This window comes from Schistocerca gregaria, chromosome 4, assembly GCF_023897955.1.
Source record: "Schistocerca gregaria isolate iqSchGreg1 chromosome 4, iqSchGreg1.2, whole genome shotgun sequence".
Classification (NCBI taxonomy): Eukaryota; Metazoa; Arthropoda; class Insecta; order Orthoptera; family Acrididae; genus Schistocerca; species Schistocerca gregaria.
Window position 1 is genome coordinate 278,071,818 of NC_064923.1, and position 15,873 is coordinate 278,087,690.

Below are 15,873 nucleotides of genomic sequence, written 5' to 3' on the forward strand. Positions count from 1 at the left end.
CCTGCCAGACCGACGTGACCAGGAACACACATCAACATCACAGTGGCTCCAGCAAGAGTGAGCATGTGACAGTGTTCCTGGACCCGTTACACTAAGGGATGGACGGTGTGGAGCGCACGGATGCTTTGAAGGGCGCTGAGAGAGACTGAGCATATGACAACTGGAAAGCCTATGCCGCCGGATGTACTCTGTGGCATACAGGGCGAAGAGCTCTGATGTAAATACTGACCAGCGTGCTGGGAGTCATTAACGGAAAATGTCGGCGCGAATAACGAAGACAAACCAGACACCGGTCAGTCTGGGAGCCATCAGTGTATACAAAGGCACTATCGCAAAGTTCAATGGTACCTTCATGAAAGTGGAGTAGTATCATTGCGAAGCGAATGAAGGTTGGTCGGTTTAAAAGGAGGAAAACGGGGCCAAACGGCGAGGTCGCCGATCCATTGCTCCCAGTAGAAAAATTCCCCAAGAGAAAGGTTCAAATGGCTCTGAGCACTATGGGACTCAACATCTTGGGCCATATGTCCCCTAGAACTTAGAACTACTTAAACCTAACTAACCTAAAGACATCAGACACACCCATGCCCGAGGCAGGATTCGAACCTGCGACCGTAGCAGTCCCGCGTTTCCGGACTGCAGCGCCAGAACCGCACGACCACCGCGGCCGGCCCCAAGAGAAAAAAAACAAAGAAGACATACGGCACAATAACAGGAGGAAGAAGGGACCAGAAGAACGAAAAAATACAACAAACACTACAATGGACAACACAGGACAAGAAAACCACAGAGAGATGCAAGAAACAGGGAGAATAAGCAAAAAATAAGGAAGCAGTTGGCCATGGCTGGCTGGCCATGAGAAGAATAAGGGAGAAGCCAGCCACCCTACAAAACATTAAAACCTCCACCCTTAAAGCATTAGGGTGGAGGACAAAGAGGGACAAAGGACATGGGCTAAGACTCAGATCGAATGATAAATCCCACCCTCACGAATAAAATGTAAAACTAAAGTTGCTGTTGAAGCATTGTCGCCCAATCCAGAAGATAGGGTGCTGGGAATGTTGAAGTCTACTGCAGAGCGGCTCAAAATGGGCAGTCCAGCAAGAGGTGGACGAGGGAGCATAGGAGAAGGTGAACGAAGGAAGAAAAAAGGAGCTAAAAATCAGTGGTGAGACTGATCGAATGTCAACTACGGACTGTGTGGAACATTCCCAGGAACATTCCAGACATGTTCCTCAAGGGAGGGGGAAAAAGAATAGCAGGATGATAAACGTGCAGCACGGAAGGGAATAGATGGTGCAAGACTGGGGTCCCGTGGTTGCCATGCACGAACCCGCCAAAGAGCGGCGAGTTCCCCTGGGTATTTCAATGTCACGTATCCCGAAATTGGCTAACAGAATAAAAAAAAATTATTCATTCTTATTTAGATCGCTTTTATGAACTAGTGGTCATAAAGTTTTGGCTTATGAGCGTGGCGTTCATGGTGCCAGTCACCGCTTACATACAGGGCATTTCGTGAACAACGTATCATGATGAACTGGTGGGATACGGTATTTTGCAAGCGTCAGGTATGACGTCACTCGAGGTGGTCAAGTAGTCCGGTCGATTTAGTCGTCCGAATAGCCTTCATTGACTCAAAGTGATCATGGAAATACCACGCCACAAATCGACCACAAGCCTTTGTTCATTATGTCAGACATTCGAACTAGAAATAAGTTCTTATCCACTTGAAATTTTGATGAATTTATTGAGATGTGTTTTCTAATTGTGGCTTTGTTGGTGTTTCACCAACTACGCTAAGTTGAACAAATTAGTATGTTTACTGGAACAATTTGAAGAAAATGATAATGAAAATCATTGCAGCTGAAACACGGGTGTTGCGTCTTTTCATTAAAATTCACATCATTTAATTGTGGAGGACAAGATGATGAAGTCTGAAGAAACATCTGTGTTCCTCTAACGAAGTGTCATGCCATATACGTACACAATTTAGCAGATGAGGTCAGTGTCACATACAGCTGTTTACTGACGAAGCTGTTGATTAGGAGAAAATGTATGGCCATCATAAAAGAATGCACAAAGTCTTTTCCAAGTATTTCTTTCGGTGAATTTGATGGTAGTTTTCTTTGGGTACTGGTAAGTAGACGGTAATGCGCACAACGAAGAGGAAGAACCGGACATAATCAGAACGCGAGATTATTGATGGGTACCTGAAGCTCATCATATCGAATGAATACTTCGACGCTGTATTAACGAAATGCTATTTAAAATGGGACTAAAATATAAAATCTGTAATTGGGAAAGTGTCTATGTAGTACTTGTGTTTGTGGAAGAGTTTTGAAAACTTGCAGAGCTTGGGTAAAACGCATAAAAACGACTAGGACAGCCAGCTGTAGAGCATTTGGAGTTTCTATTAATTAAGAATTGTAATAGAAGGTGAAAGCGTTGAGAAATGCGCAGTTATAACCATGACATGCCTGTGTACCCGATATGAACGTCTAAGAAAGTTGCTCAGAAGAATAGGAATCTTTCGAAATTGCGCTACGAAGTTCTCACGATAACTTTCGTAGATATCGTGACAATAACGCAGGGCTACTGTAAGTGATTCATTTGTTCTCAAAAATCATGCTTTACGGAGTATTACGTGTACAAATATGATTAAAGCAAGAGTAGAGCCGTACACTCAGAGTTTGCACCGTGCCTACCTGCTTCATTGCCTTGAAAAACTGGCGTCAATTCAAGGGAAGAGGTTTTGTGTGTTGGAATACGCGAGCTGTATCTGTGTTAGAACAGTGCAGCGGCAATTCAGAAGTTATTGTGGAAGAAACCGCCATGTAAACAGAGCACTGTGCATTTATATCGACAATTTAGGAAAGCACCGAACGATCAAGACTATTCGATGCAACCGGAAAGAAGGTGGGCAGTATGCAGTCGAAGAAAATAAACCTCTGTGCAATCCACGAACTAGGAATACCGCAGGAAAATTTCGTGACGGCTCTTAAATTTAAAACCACATCATCTGAAACTCGGGCAACAATTAAAACCTGAATATTATTTCCGGCACCTTGAGTATTGCTTCACAGTACAGGAAGCACTTGAGACTGAACATTTTGTCTCCAAGCTGATATTCAGTGACGAAACAACCATCCATTTATCTGGAAACGTTAATTGCCACAATCTGAGAATGTAGAACACTGAACATCCTAATGAAATTGTGGCGCACTAACGAGAATGGTCGAAGGTTATGTTTTCTGTGCCATGTCACAGATGAAGCTGTAGGGGCCCTTTATATTGTTTGAGTAAATTGTCACCGGTATGTTTTACCTAATGCGCTGCAGTCATGGACTGTGCGACTGGTCCCGGAGGAGGTTCGAGTCCTCTCTCGGGCTTGTGGGCATTTGTGTGTGTGTGTGTGTGTGTGTGTGTGTGTGTGTGTGTGTGTGTGTGTGTGTGTGTGTGTGTCCTTAGGATAAATTAGGTAAAGTAGTGTTTAAGCTTAGGGACTGATGACCTTATCAGTTAAGTCCCATAAGTTTCAAATAACTTGCACGGGGGCTTAATTAAAATGCAATAATTTTAGTAGCTGTGTGACCGTCTGAGAAGTCTCGTAACCGGTTGACTGAGTAGTATTAGCACGAAATCTGACTGCATAAAATAAAAATGAAGAATGACAAGAAATTTCCGTTAACACGGTTGATTAATCAAGTCCCCTCCAACTATAAAAGTTGCGAAACAACAAAGCACACGTGTATATGTTCTGTGTGTGGTAGTGTGACTCAACGTACATGTATATGCCACGGTTCCTCCTCAATACGACAAGATATTTTAAACACCATTCACAATGAACTAATTAAAAACCAGAAATACTATAATTGCACATAGAAACCAGAATTACGAGTCTAATACATGAACACGAGCCAGATGCTTTGTTGACTGAACCTGTGACCAAGAGGCTTTGTCATTAAAGAAATTTGAAATAAATTTTTTTGTTACCTCATTATGTACTGACGAAAAATACACTGTGATGATTGCAACATCTTCCATCTATACATTACGCCAACCGAACAGCATCTACTCTCTCGCCCAAAAAAAAACAACAACTGCACTCTACATCCTCTGAACTGGTACTGCTCTCGACATCCTCTCAACAAGTACTGCCCACGGCAACCTCTGAACTACTGACAGTGGAGGCGGCGGAATAATAATCTTTGGCGCAATCTCTGCCGCTGTGACTCAGTGTAGCCACCTTTCAAACTTCCGGGTATTCAGCGAGGTAACACTTTCAGTGACCGTTGATATTTCGGCGGGAGAACACGCCACCATTTTCTAGGCAAACTGCAACGGACAGTCGACGTACATGCAAATTTGAAACCTCGGTTCTCGGTCTGATGCAGGAAAGATAACACATACTGAACACTAGTGAAACCAAAGAGCCGGATTCCAAACAGAGTTTAAACAGAAACCTCCATCCCTGTTAACGAGGTTGCTTGCTAATATAATCTCAACTGCCTCCTTAACAACACAGTCCCAATAGCTGGAAGTGCATGCCAATATCTGTGTTATGTAACAACAATGGGTGAACAGTATCCAAGCAATGTTCTGCAACAGCAGATCTACTTCGCCGCTGTAATCGTGTGTGCCGTTTGTGCTCAACACATCGGTCCTCCACGGTCCTTATGGTTTGACCAATATATGCCATGTCGCATCTGCAAGGGATACGATATACACCCGCCTTACGCAGTCCAAGATCATCCTTAACGGAACTCAAAAGCGGTCTAATTTTACATGGAGGTCGGTAAACACATTTCACATCGTATTTCCGTAAAGTACGACCGATCTTGTTGGACGTCCTTCCACGTAAGGCAAAAAGGCAGTTGACTTAGGTGTTGACTCAGAACTATTATCAGTCACCCAGTGTACAGTTGGTAGACAGCGCAACGCACGTTCAATCTGTTTATCACTATAACCATTTTGACGAAATGTAGCTGCAAGATGGGACAGCTCAGTTGGGAAAGCCTCTGCGTCAGAAACGACATGTGCCCTGTGTGCCAAGGTACGAACTACCCCTCCACGCTGAGCCGGATGGTGACAACTATTAGTCTGTAAGTACAAGTATGTGTGAGTATGCATATTTTTCGCGGTTAATGTGTGGTGGACTTTTTTATGCTTAAGAAGACGATGGTTGTCGAGGGATATGAAAACATTTTACATTATTTACTATGATTTATTGCCGAGCGATACTGGGCGCTTCAGTCCGGAACCGCGCGACCGCTACCGTCGCAGGTTCGAATCCTGCCTCGGGCAGGGATGTGTGTGATGTCCTTAGGTTAGTAAGGTTTAAGTAGTTCTAAGTTCTAGGGAACTAGTGACCTCAGATGTTAAGTCCCATAGTGCTTAGAGCGATTTGAACCGTTTCTTTTATTTGTTGCATCAGCGTGACGATGCAGCCTGTTATCAGGCAACATCTGAGGGGCAATACTTTGTGGTCAATAACATTTCTGAATGTTGTGGGCAACAACACCTCTGGGATGAGGTAGAACGCTGACTTCGCTCCAGAACCTTCAGTCCAAAATCACTACTTTCTCTAGTTTCAGCACCATCGATATTCAGACACCTAACTGAGTGTCCGTAGAAGAATTCAGTTAAGAAAGAACCCAGGCACGACCTTTTGTGAACGAAACAGCCCTTCATTCGCTTGTGAAAAATAGAGGCCATGTCAAGAGTCCCAAAAAAAGAAACTCTTAGTCCATTTTAGACCTCATTACCTATACTAACTACTACGTGATGCAATCGAAAAGAGAGACCACGCTGAGAAAGGTGCAAGGTTTCTCTTTATAAGTTCGGATGAAAACCCTCATAATGGAAAAATTCTGTATTATCATACAGAACGACACTACCCCTACATTTCTGTGCCTCAAATCTACTGGTGCAGTATGGTAATCTCCTCCACGCCTGAGCCGGGCTCACCTGGCGATGTTGACTGTCGACGTTTTCCTCCCACTTCTTCCCTCGTATAACAAGGCGCCATCGTGGGTGGTTAGTGCTGAATAAAAAGGAGAGAACTAATGAAGTGATCTCTCGGCGAAGGAGCCGGCAAAAAATTCCGTTCCGCTGCTCTGCGGGGTGTGGGTAAGCGGATGTCTGCAACGGGGCCCTCATTATTCATGCTGCGACCGAGGTGGGAGTCGGTGAGGGTTGACGGGGTTGGGGGCCGGACGGGAACCAGCGCCGCCTTCCGCCCCCGCGGCGTCGAGCCGCCAAATAAGATGCTAATGTCAAGCAGCTCCGGCCGCTCTGCAGGCGCGCGTCGATCCCCGCCGGCCTCCAGCGAATCAATCCGAGGGCAATGTGTGGCGAGGCTCCGGCCAGCGACTGCTCACAGCCTGTCACCCAGTAATTTGCGTCCCAGCTGGTGGTGTACGTAATGGTTGCAGACACTATCAGTCTTAAGGTGCGGCATTTTCGTTTGTCACCTGCAGAGAATAGCAACCTCAGATTTTTGCAGGTAACGAAGTACTGTTTTAATAACAGCTGCCCTAATAACCGGTCAGATCTTGACAAAATTTCTATGAGGGTCAATCCAAAAGAAATGTACACTTTAAAATCCATCTTTTATTCTACATCTTTGAAAGTTTTACAGTGTGTAAATACACTCCTGGAAATGGAAAAAAGAACACATTGACATCGGTGTGTCAGACCCACCATACTTGCTCCGGACACTGCGAGATGGCTGCACAAGCAATGATCACACGCACCGCACAGCAGACACACCAGGAACCGCGGTGTTGGCCGTCGAATGGCGCTAGCTGCGCAGCATTTGTGCACCGCCGCCGTCAGTTTCAGCCAGTTTGCCGTGGCTCCATCGCAGTCTTTAACACTGGTAGCATGCCGCGACAGCGTGGACGTGAACCGTATGTGCAGTTGACGGACTTTGAGCGAGGGCGTATAGTGGGCATGCGGGAGGCCGGGTGGACGTACCGCCGAATTGCTCAACACGTGGGGCGTGAGGTCTCCACAGTACATCGATGTTGTCGCCAGTGGTCGGCGGAAGGTGCACGTGCCCGTCAACCTGGGACCGGACCGCAGCGACGCACGGATGCACGCGAAGACCATAGGATCCTACGCAGTGCCGTAGGGGACCGCACCGCCACTTCCCATCAAATTAGGGACACTGTTGCTCCTGGGGTATCGGCGAGGACCATTCGCAACCGTCTCCATGAAGCTGGGCTACGGTCCCGCACACCGAAAGGCCGTCTTCCGCTCACGCCCCAACATCGTGCAGCCGGCCTCCAGTGGTGTCGTGACAGGCGTGAATGGAGGGACGAATGGAGACGTGTCGTCTTCAGCGATGAGAGTCGCTTCTGCCTTGGTGCCAATGATGGTCGTATGCGTGTTTGGCGCCGTGCAGGTGAGCGCCACAATCAGGACTGCATACGACCAAGGCACACAGGGCCAACACCCGGCGTCATGGTGTGAGGAGCGATCTCCTACACTGGCCGTACACCTCTGGTGATCGTCGAGGGGACACTGAATAGTGCACGGTACATCCAAACCGTCATCGAACCCATCGTTCTACCATTCCTAGACCGGCAAGGGAACTTGCTGTTCCAACAGGACAATGCACGTCCGCATGTATCCCGTGCCACCCAACGTGCTCTAGAAGGTGTAAGTCAACTACCCTGGCCAGCAAGATCTCCGGGTCTGTCCCCCATTGAGCATGTTTGGGACTGGATGAAGCGTCGTCTCACGCGGTCTGCACGTCCAGCACGAACGCTGGTCCAACTGAGGCGCAAGGTGCAAATGGCATGGCAAGCCGTTCCACAGGACTACATCCAGCATCTCTACGATCGTCTCCATGGGAGAATAGCAGCCTGCATTGCTGCGAAAGGTGGATATACACTGTACTAGTGCCGACATTGTGCATGCTCTGTTGCCTGTGTCTATGTGCCTGTGGTTCTGTCAGTGTGATCATGTGGTGTATCTGACCCCAGGAATGTGTCAATAAAGTTTCCCCTTCCTGGGACAATGAATTCACGGTGTTCTTATTTCAATTTCCAGGAGTGTACATCCTTTAGGAACAATATTTTCATTGAAACTTCCTGGCAGATCAAAGCTGTGTGCCGGACCGAGACTCGAACTCAGGACCTTTGCCTTTAGAGGGCAAGTGCTCTATCGACTGAGCTACCGAAGCAAGACTCACGTTCCGTCCTCACAGCTTTACTTCTGCCAGTACCTCGTCTCCTACCTTCCAAACTTAACGTAAGCTCTCGTGCGAACCTTGCGGAACTAGTACTGCTGAAAGAAAGGACATTGCGGAAATATGGCTTAGCCACAGCCTGGAGGATGTTACCAGAATGAGATTTTGACTCTGCAGCGGAGTGCGCGCTGATATGAAACTTGCTGGCAGATTAAAACTGCGCGCCGCACCGAGACTCGAACTCGGGACCACATCTTGCTTTTGGCGATGTGGTCGAAAACGACTCATACTGGAATAATTTCCATCCCTCATGTGCTTTACGCCATCTTGGAACCAGCGCCTGTATACCCGCACGGAAAAATTCTGGACCAACCTGTTGGAGCCACTGTTTGGCAGCGTGCACAAGGGAGTCATCTTCAAACCTTGTTCCTCGAAGAGAGTAAGTTTCCCAAAGAGATGATAGTCACATGCAGCCATGTCAGGACTGTGAGGCGGGTGTTTCAGTGTTGTCCATCCGAGTTTTCTGATTGTTTCCATGGTTTTTTGACTGACATGTGGCTGTGCTTTGTCGTGCAACAGCAAAACATCCTGCTTTTGCCGATCTGGTCGTACACGACTCAGTCGAGTTTGAAGATTCTTCAGTGTCATCACATATGCATCAGATTTTATGGCGGTTCCACCTGACATGATGGCCAAAAGAAAGAGTCCTTCGGCATCGAAAAACACCGTAGCTATAACTTTTCCAGCAGAAGGTGTGTTTTTAATTTTTTTCCTTGGGTGAATTTGCGTGATGCCACTCCATTGATTGCCTCTTCTCCTCTGGTGAAAAATGATGGAGCCATGTTTCATCACCTGTCATAATTCTTTCAAGAAAATCATTTCCACTATTCTCGTACTGCTCCAAATGTTCGCTGCATACCGTTTTTCTTGTTTCTTTGTGAACCATTGTCAACATCCTGGGAACCTACCTGGTACAAACCTTTTTTAACGCCAACACTTTCAGGATTCTGGAAACACTTCCTTCCCCTATAAAAACGTAGCGTGACAATTCGTTCACTGTGATGCGTCTGTCGGCAGTCACCAATTAGTTAACTCTCTGCACATTGTCTGGAGTGGGGCAGTACGAGGCTTGCCGCTGCGAGGACAATCCTTAATATTGTCGTGCTCGCTTTCATCACTTAACCTGCTTGCCCACCGACTAATTGTACTGCGATCGGCAGCGGCATCTCCATACACCTATTTTAACCTCTTGTAGATGTTTCCCACTGTCTCGTTTTCACAGCACAGGAATTCTATGACAGCACGTTGCTTCTGACGAACGTCAAGTGTAGCAGCCATCTTGAAGACATGCTGTGACGGCGCCAGTCGTGGGAACACGTTGAAATAAGTTTGGAAGTAAGTGGGAAGGATGTATCTACACACTGTAAAACTTTTACACGTGCAGATCGAAAACTGTATTTTTACAAAAAAGTGTGCACTTCTTTTGGAGTGACCCTCGTATTTGGTGCAGATACTGGCAACAGGAGAGTAAAATAGTGCTGTTCAAAAAACCAAGAAACGTAGTACCATATCATCGAAACACCAGTGAGTCACCGTTGGAATCTGCCAACTCTCACAAATACGGTGGTGTAAGAATATTGTGATGAACAGTAGTAAAGATGGGACAACTGATTATTTTGGAGTATCAGTTGTCGCAGTTACCGGTATTTTTATACCAGTTACTGGTAACAGTTATGTGTAACGGTTAGTTATTTTTACTTCCGAGAACCATAGACCGGGGTGCAGTTAGTTATGAGCACTGGTGAAGCGCGGTTCGCTAGATTCTCTTCAACTCGCGCCCGCGCTAAGTCGGAGTTGAATTAATTTCTCTCTAACGTATTTCTTATGGGCGGGATTTTAAATTTCGTCGCACAATATTTCGGCAGTCCTGCCTTAAGGTAGCCAGCTGGCAGTGCCTCGTCATACCATCACAGTTGTGTGAAATCGCACTCTATTTTGAAAGTATTTTCTTTCCTCCAATTTTTTGTTTTACTGTGGTACTATAGAAGAATCTTCTAAATGTACGTTGATTAACTTTTTTTGTTTGGTGTTGTACTCCTGCAACTGGATTCCTTGGCGTTGTACCACACTAACTGCTACTGCATTTTTTTATTGGCATTTCGCTATAGCCATACAGCCATGACTCACCATACAGGTAAATGGCAACTGCATATGTGGCGGCATGTGAATAACGTTAAAAGCAGTCTCAACATTTTGAGTTTGAACCAGCAGTTTGATTTTATTTTGGGAAGAGGTATCTGTGGATTGTGGCATTCATTCCGCAAACAGTTACAATTTAAATTTTCCCACTTTGACGTTTGTTATTAAGATAATCCTCTGTAAGTGCAGCTTTATTAGCCCAGGCTTGAAAATGAACCTGTAAGGTTCGAAACCGATCGTGTAATACAAATACTGTAATTGTTGACAATAGTTAATGAACGCTTTGAACACTCCATTTGTAAACTCGCTGGCTGTCCAGCGGTTATTTTTGTAGAAGTACGAAAATACTTGTGTCATTCCAACATCTGTCCTCTCTGGAAACAAACTACCGCTAAGACCTACTCGAATCCGGGATACAGTTAACTTCCAGTTTATCTGTAGTAGCAGCCCATCAGTCCCAAAGAAAGAGGCCTGCAGAAAAAAAATGGCACAGAAAAGTAGCTCATTCACTGACACTTATTTCCATAGTCGCACGAATTCCTTATGGTAGGTCTACGTAATTAGCAAGAATGAAACTAAAGCACACACTTAGATAAATAGCTGGCATGCAGTATGGCAATTTATTTCTGTGAGCTATAGAGAGATGGTCGGTCCTTCTGATCTGATTCGTGGTCCGATGTGAAACTGTAGTATGGAGTTTGTTAAATGGATGACATGAGGCACTGTATGCAGTTTTTAAAATTAATACTACAGACGAATGAGTGGTCATTACAGAAGTTGCTATTTCTCATTATTGCTTATTTCTGTTAGTTATTTTTTCCCACCTGTAGGCAGAAGTGAGGTTGACCACTGGGCGCGAAAATTTAGTAGGTCTGGCATAGTTACGCTGAAGCAGGTGTGAAACTATTCTTGTACGAGGATGCTGCTGACCAACCAGCGGTGATCAGAAAACAGTCTTGTGTTACTTTATTCAGCTTAGCTGTGTCACGTATTTTGGTCGGAATTGGCTAGGGGCAGGCATGAGGATGAACAAAAACAAGCCTTCGATTGATCCATCTAACTTTTGCAGTCTTTCAAGCGTGTTTTCGTCTTGACATAATATTCTGGCATTGTAGAGACAGGTGTGGAAACAGTAAGAGACCCAGAGACACGAGCGGCTTATACGGCGGTATGCTGACTAGGCGTTGTGACTTGATCGCGGTGATCCGGAGACAGCCCTGTACTGTATGGTACGTCGTGGGAAATTAAGCATGAAGGACTTTGTGGCGCAGAACGCCACCTTCAACAAACGATGTGCTGAAAAGATCTTTCACACGTGTAGCAATGTGGGGTGGAGAGCTGTCTTGCATAGAAGTCGCACCTTCCAGCAGGTGTTTATCAGCCAAGCTAGGGATGACGTGATTCCCTCTCTCACTGCAGCTCATTTTATCCGCGATTCTCATGCGCCATCACTGAGATGTTGCTGTTCAAGACCGTCTTCGGACAATTCTTGCTCCCGTTTTTGTTTTTAATAACACATCACTTCAGGCACGTATCAATTTTTACCTCTCCACCTACACTATTCCGTGAATTACTTGATTTTCAAATGTTAACGGACTTTTGAGCCACCCTGTACTTCAAGCCTTTCTAAGATATTTTTTCCAATACATGCAGAAATCTCTTAGTAAGGAAATATTTCAGGAAAGAGTGAGTTCTTCAGTTATGAAATGTGGGAAAATTGGGTTATATAAATTTTAAGCGACTCTTTCCGAGATTATATTCAAATTAATATGCACTAGTGCCCTAATGTTGTATCATGCACCTTTTATTCCAGTCATGATTTCAACTTTTAGTCTCGGTCTACAATCGGTGAAGTCTATAATCGTCATACGCAAACTAGTTAAAATGCCTATATTACGCGAATGTTAATAAGTTTTAATATCTCATCTATTTGTATGCTACACTAAATAGTTTCATGAGCCACATACTAGCGTTCCGCATGTGATCTCAACTCCTAGACATGCGCTGTGACCCCCGCACTTTTGCTGGTTGTCGGTTTCCGGTAACCTGAGTGCAGACGACTTACCTTCAGTTTCCGCAGACTCGTGTCCAGTTGCCACACTCTTCTCCAGGACACGGAAAGTACAACAAATTTCCGCTACTCAATCGCCCGTTGGCACCACCAACAGCTGCCAACAAAATGCTTTACGTTCTTTTATATCGTGCCCTAGTATGTAATTTTATTTTTGGACTTTATTGGTCACTGATCATTTGCTCTATCGTGTTACTAACTTTTTATATGCTTACGCTAACCACTTTGTATGCTTTTATGAGGTTCCATACGCTCAGGCTTTACCTGTAGTGTAGGCTTTGTGGATTCACTTTAAGCTGTTATGTTGCTCTCTATTCATCCTGTACAGAGGGTGAGGCGACAAAGACAGGCCACTCCAAAAATATCCAGAACGGATGAATACCTCGAGGTGTGGTGTTTGGCAAGTTACAGCGGACTTTTGTTGCTAATCGAACTATACATTTTTGTGGCATTTGAAAGAAATTCCTAAGAAAACTTCAACGACATAAGAAGTATGAGACTTCATGGAGTAGCATGAAGAGAACAGCGCAGCGAACCACTGTGCCATCGTAAGGGAAGAGGTTCCACAGACGTTTGTGGAACGTCTTCCCTTACGATGGCACAGTGGTTATTATAACAAATGTAACCAAACACGTAACTCAGGTGCGGTTAGTGTGCTCTTGAAGCCCATCAGTGTGTGTTCTGCGGTGTTTGCTCGTACAGTTATTGAGACATTAATAATGTATACGAAAATCGAAAAAATTTGTATCGTTTCCGGCGAATATCGCCAAACTATTAGAGCAGCGGTGTGATTGCATGCTTAAGAGCACCGAGATTGTGTCAAGTGCTCACTATCAATCTTTGCAAACATTATTATAAAAGCTATATAAACATGACTGCGAGCGTAAAGTTGCCTGAGAGTGGAGGTACCGGGAAAAATAAGGACTGAACATCATTCTTATCAAGACTTAACATTACTTACGAAAAGTAACTTTACCAATTAGCTCAATAGGACCTTGACATGTTAAGACAATACCATCCCTTTAAATGAAACCATGTAAGGACTGATAATTGATAAAACGATCTCGTCAAACGTCATTAAGTACAAAGCTCAAGAATGCCCTAAATAATGTTTTACAAGAAGTTTAACATGACAGGAAAACAATCTTCAAATCAGGCAAGCAATAAACAGCTTTAGAAAGTGACTGGATAAAATACAATATATAATTCAGGTGTTCCTAACGGGAGTTCATTAATACTGAAGAAAAACAAAGCCACATCGACCAAAATGGTCCGGACGAACAGCCCCGAAATTACTTAAGGCAGAGCCGATGCGCTGCTCACCACACTACTCCTTTTCTAAATAACTAGTGTTAACACGTGCCAAGACACAAACATGCATTGATAGCCTGATGAAGAGGAAAGTAGCTTTGCGTAAAACGGGTAACAGCTAAAATGTTGGAAATTTGTGGTAAGGGCTTATGGTACAAAATTGCTGAGGTCATCGGTCGCTAAGCTTACACACTACTTAACCTAACTCAAACTAAATGACGCTAAGAAAGACACACCCATGCCCGTGGGAGAACTCGAACCGCCGACGGGGGGAGCCGTGCAGAAAGAACACAATTTGTCATATTTCACGCTGGCAGCGTAGACAAAACACTTGTGGTAAGTCGCTAAGAGATAAGACGGTAACTGGCCATGGCAACAACCCCCACTAAATGCTGACAGTGAAGAAGTTCAGCGACCAACCGAAATTCTGCTTCACGCCAGAAGGAGGAAACGGTAAATACTTAACCGTTGCTTGGGATTGGTGGAAGGAAGATGCAAACGGACTCACCTACGTAGAACACAAGCTTGGATTGGGACTACAACCCATCGAACTATATGCAAGAAGATCTGCCCCATCAGACGGGTAAGCCTGGAGGGACCTGATAACTGAAGAAAGCGACTTGGAGATTTAGTGTATAACGTACCAGGCAAAAGAAGTTGAATATCATGAATATCGACACATTCAACATAAAAAATTTACAAAACTACAATAATTTAAAACATATTGTCAAATCGTAACTCTAGACAATTACCAAATTCAAGCAGTTATGTTTCCATACCAGCGACACGCTCCTCAAATCACATGACCAGACACAGGAACATGGACCAACACCACGAGAGTGAGCCGAGTTCGATATAGGAACAGCATGGTACAAACACGCTCAGAAACCGATCCAGTCATAATTACCACGCTCACAGCGGGAAGCGAGATCAGTCTTTACGAATGACGCGTGGTCTCGCCACCGAAGCAACCAAGAGCAGCTCACCGAGCATCCAAAGCCGCGGTGACGAACAGCGTAAAAGCTGGGAGGCGCCAGGAGATGCGCGGATGACAATCCACCGTCCGCTGGCAAATCTGGTCGGGCAAAGGAGTTGTGTGTCCACTCCCGTTTCTGGCGCATGTCCTTGTCCTGAAGGTGCTCGGACGGGCAAACTTTGAAGTGAGACGCGTGTCAGAACGAACAGCCAGCCAGTTGCCTCGCAGACCTGCGCTGTCTGTGGTGTTTTACTCTCTCTCTCTCTCTCTCTCTCTCTCTCTCGTGAAACGACCACAACGCCACTAGCGGCAAACGTAGCATGCACTACCATTCACGCCAAAGATCATGTTCCAGGAGGCGTGGTGTGGGCTGTCTATGGCGCATCGGTTCAGTGGAGGACAAAACAGGCATAGCAACAACTGATGAAAGAAGTGAAACCGACGTTTTAACAGCAGTAATACACAATGCAGATGTCAATAAGAGGCTTCTAGGACGTACGAGACGTATCAACCGATCGAGTTCTGCGAACAGTATATTTCATCGCATTTCACCCTTTTCAAATTTCTATCTACGTGCAGCTTCTGGGCCATGACTTGCCAAACTCTTAGTACTTCTTAGCTTAGAATGTTACCTACAAATAGCGCGAAGTGATTCAGTATATCTATGAAAAATTTTATTCAAGGACGAAGCATCGTTTACAAACCATGGGCAACTCAGTCTTTGAATTATGCGTTAACTGTCAGTTGAAATCCACGCTGAGTCAAAGCAGCAGATAAAAACAACGTTCGTGGTCCGTTAACGTTTGGTGCACGTTTTTTAAATCATAACTGGTCCCCGTTGTACTGATGGGCATTTCGAGTCCCTAAAATATGCTGCTGCTGCTGCTGCTGCTGCTGCAGCTATTGCAAGACATCCCATAGGACATAAGGCAAGGCAGTAAGTGTCGTACCAACGTGACGTAAGCCCCCCAGTTTTCGAACATGTAAGAACAGTAAATTTGATGAGCAGTGGGATGGTTTTTCAGGAAACGCCAATGGTCTGGACATACAGAAAGCGCAACTTTTCTACCCTTTTCTCTACGGCGATAATTAAAGTAACAAGTCTATTAGGGAACACCACTT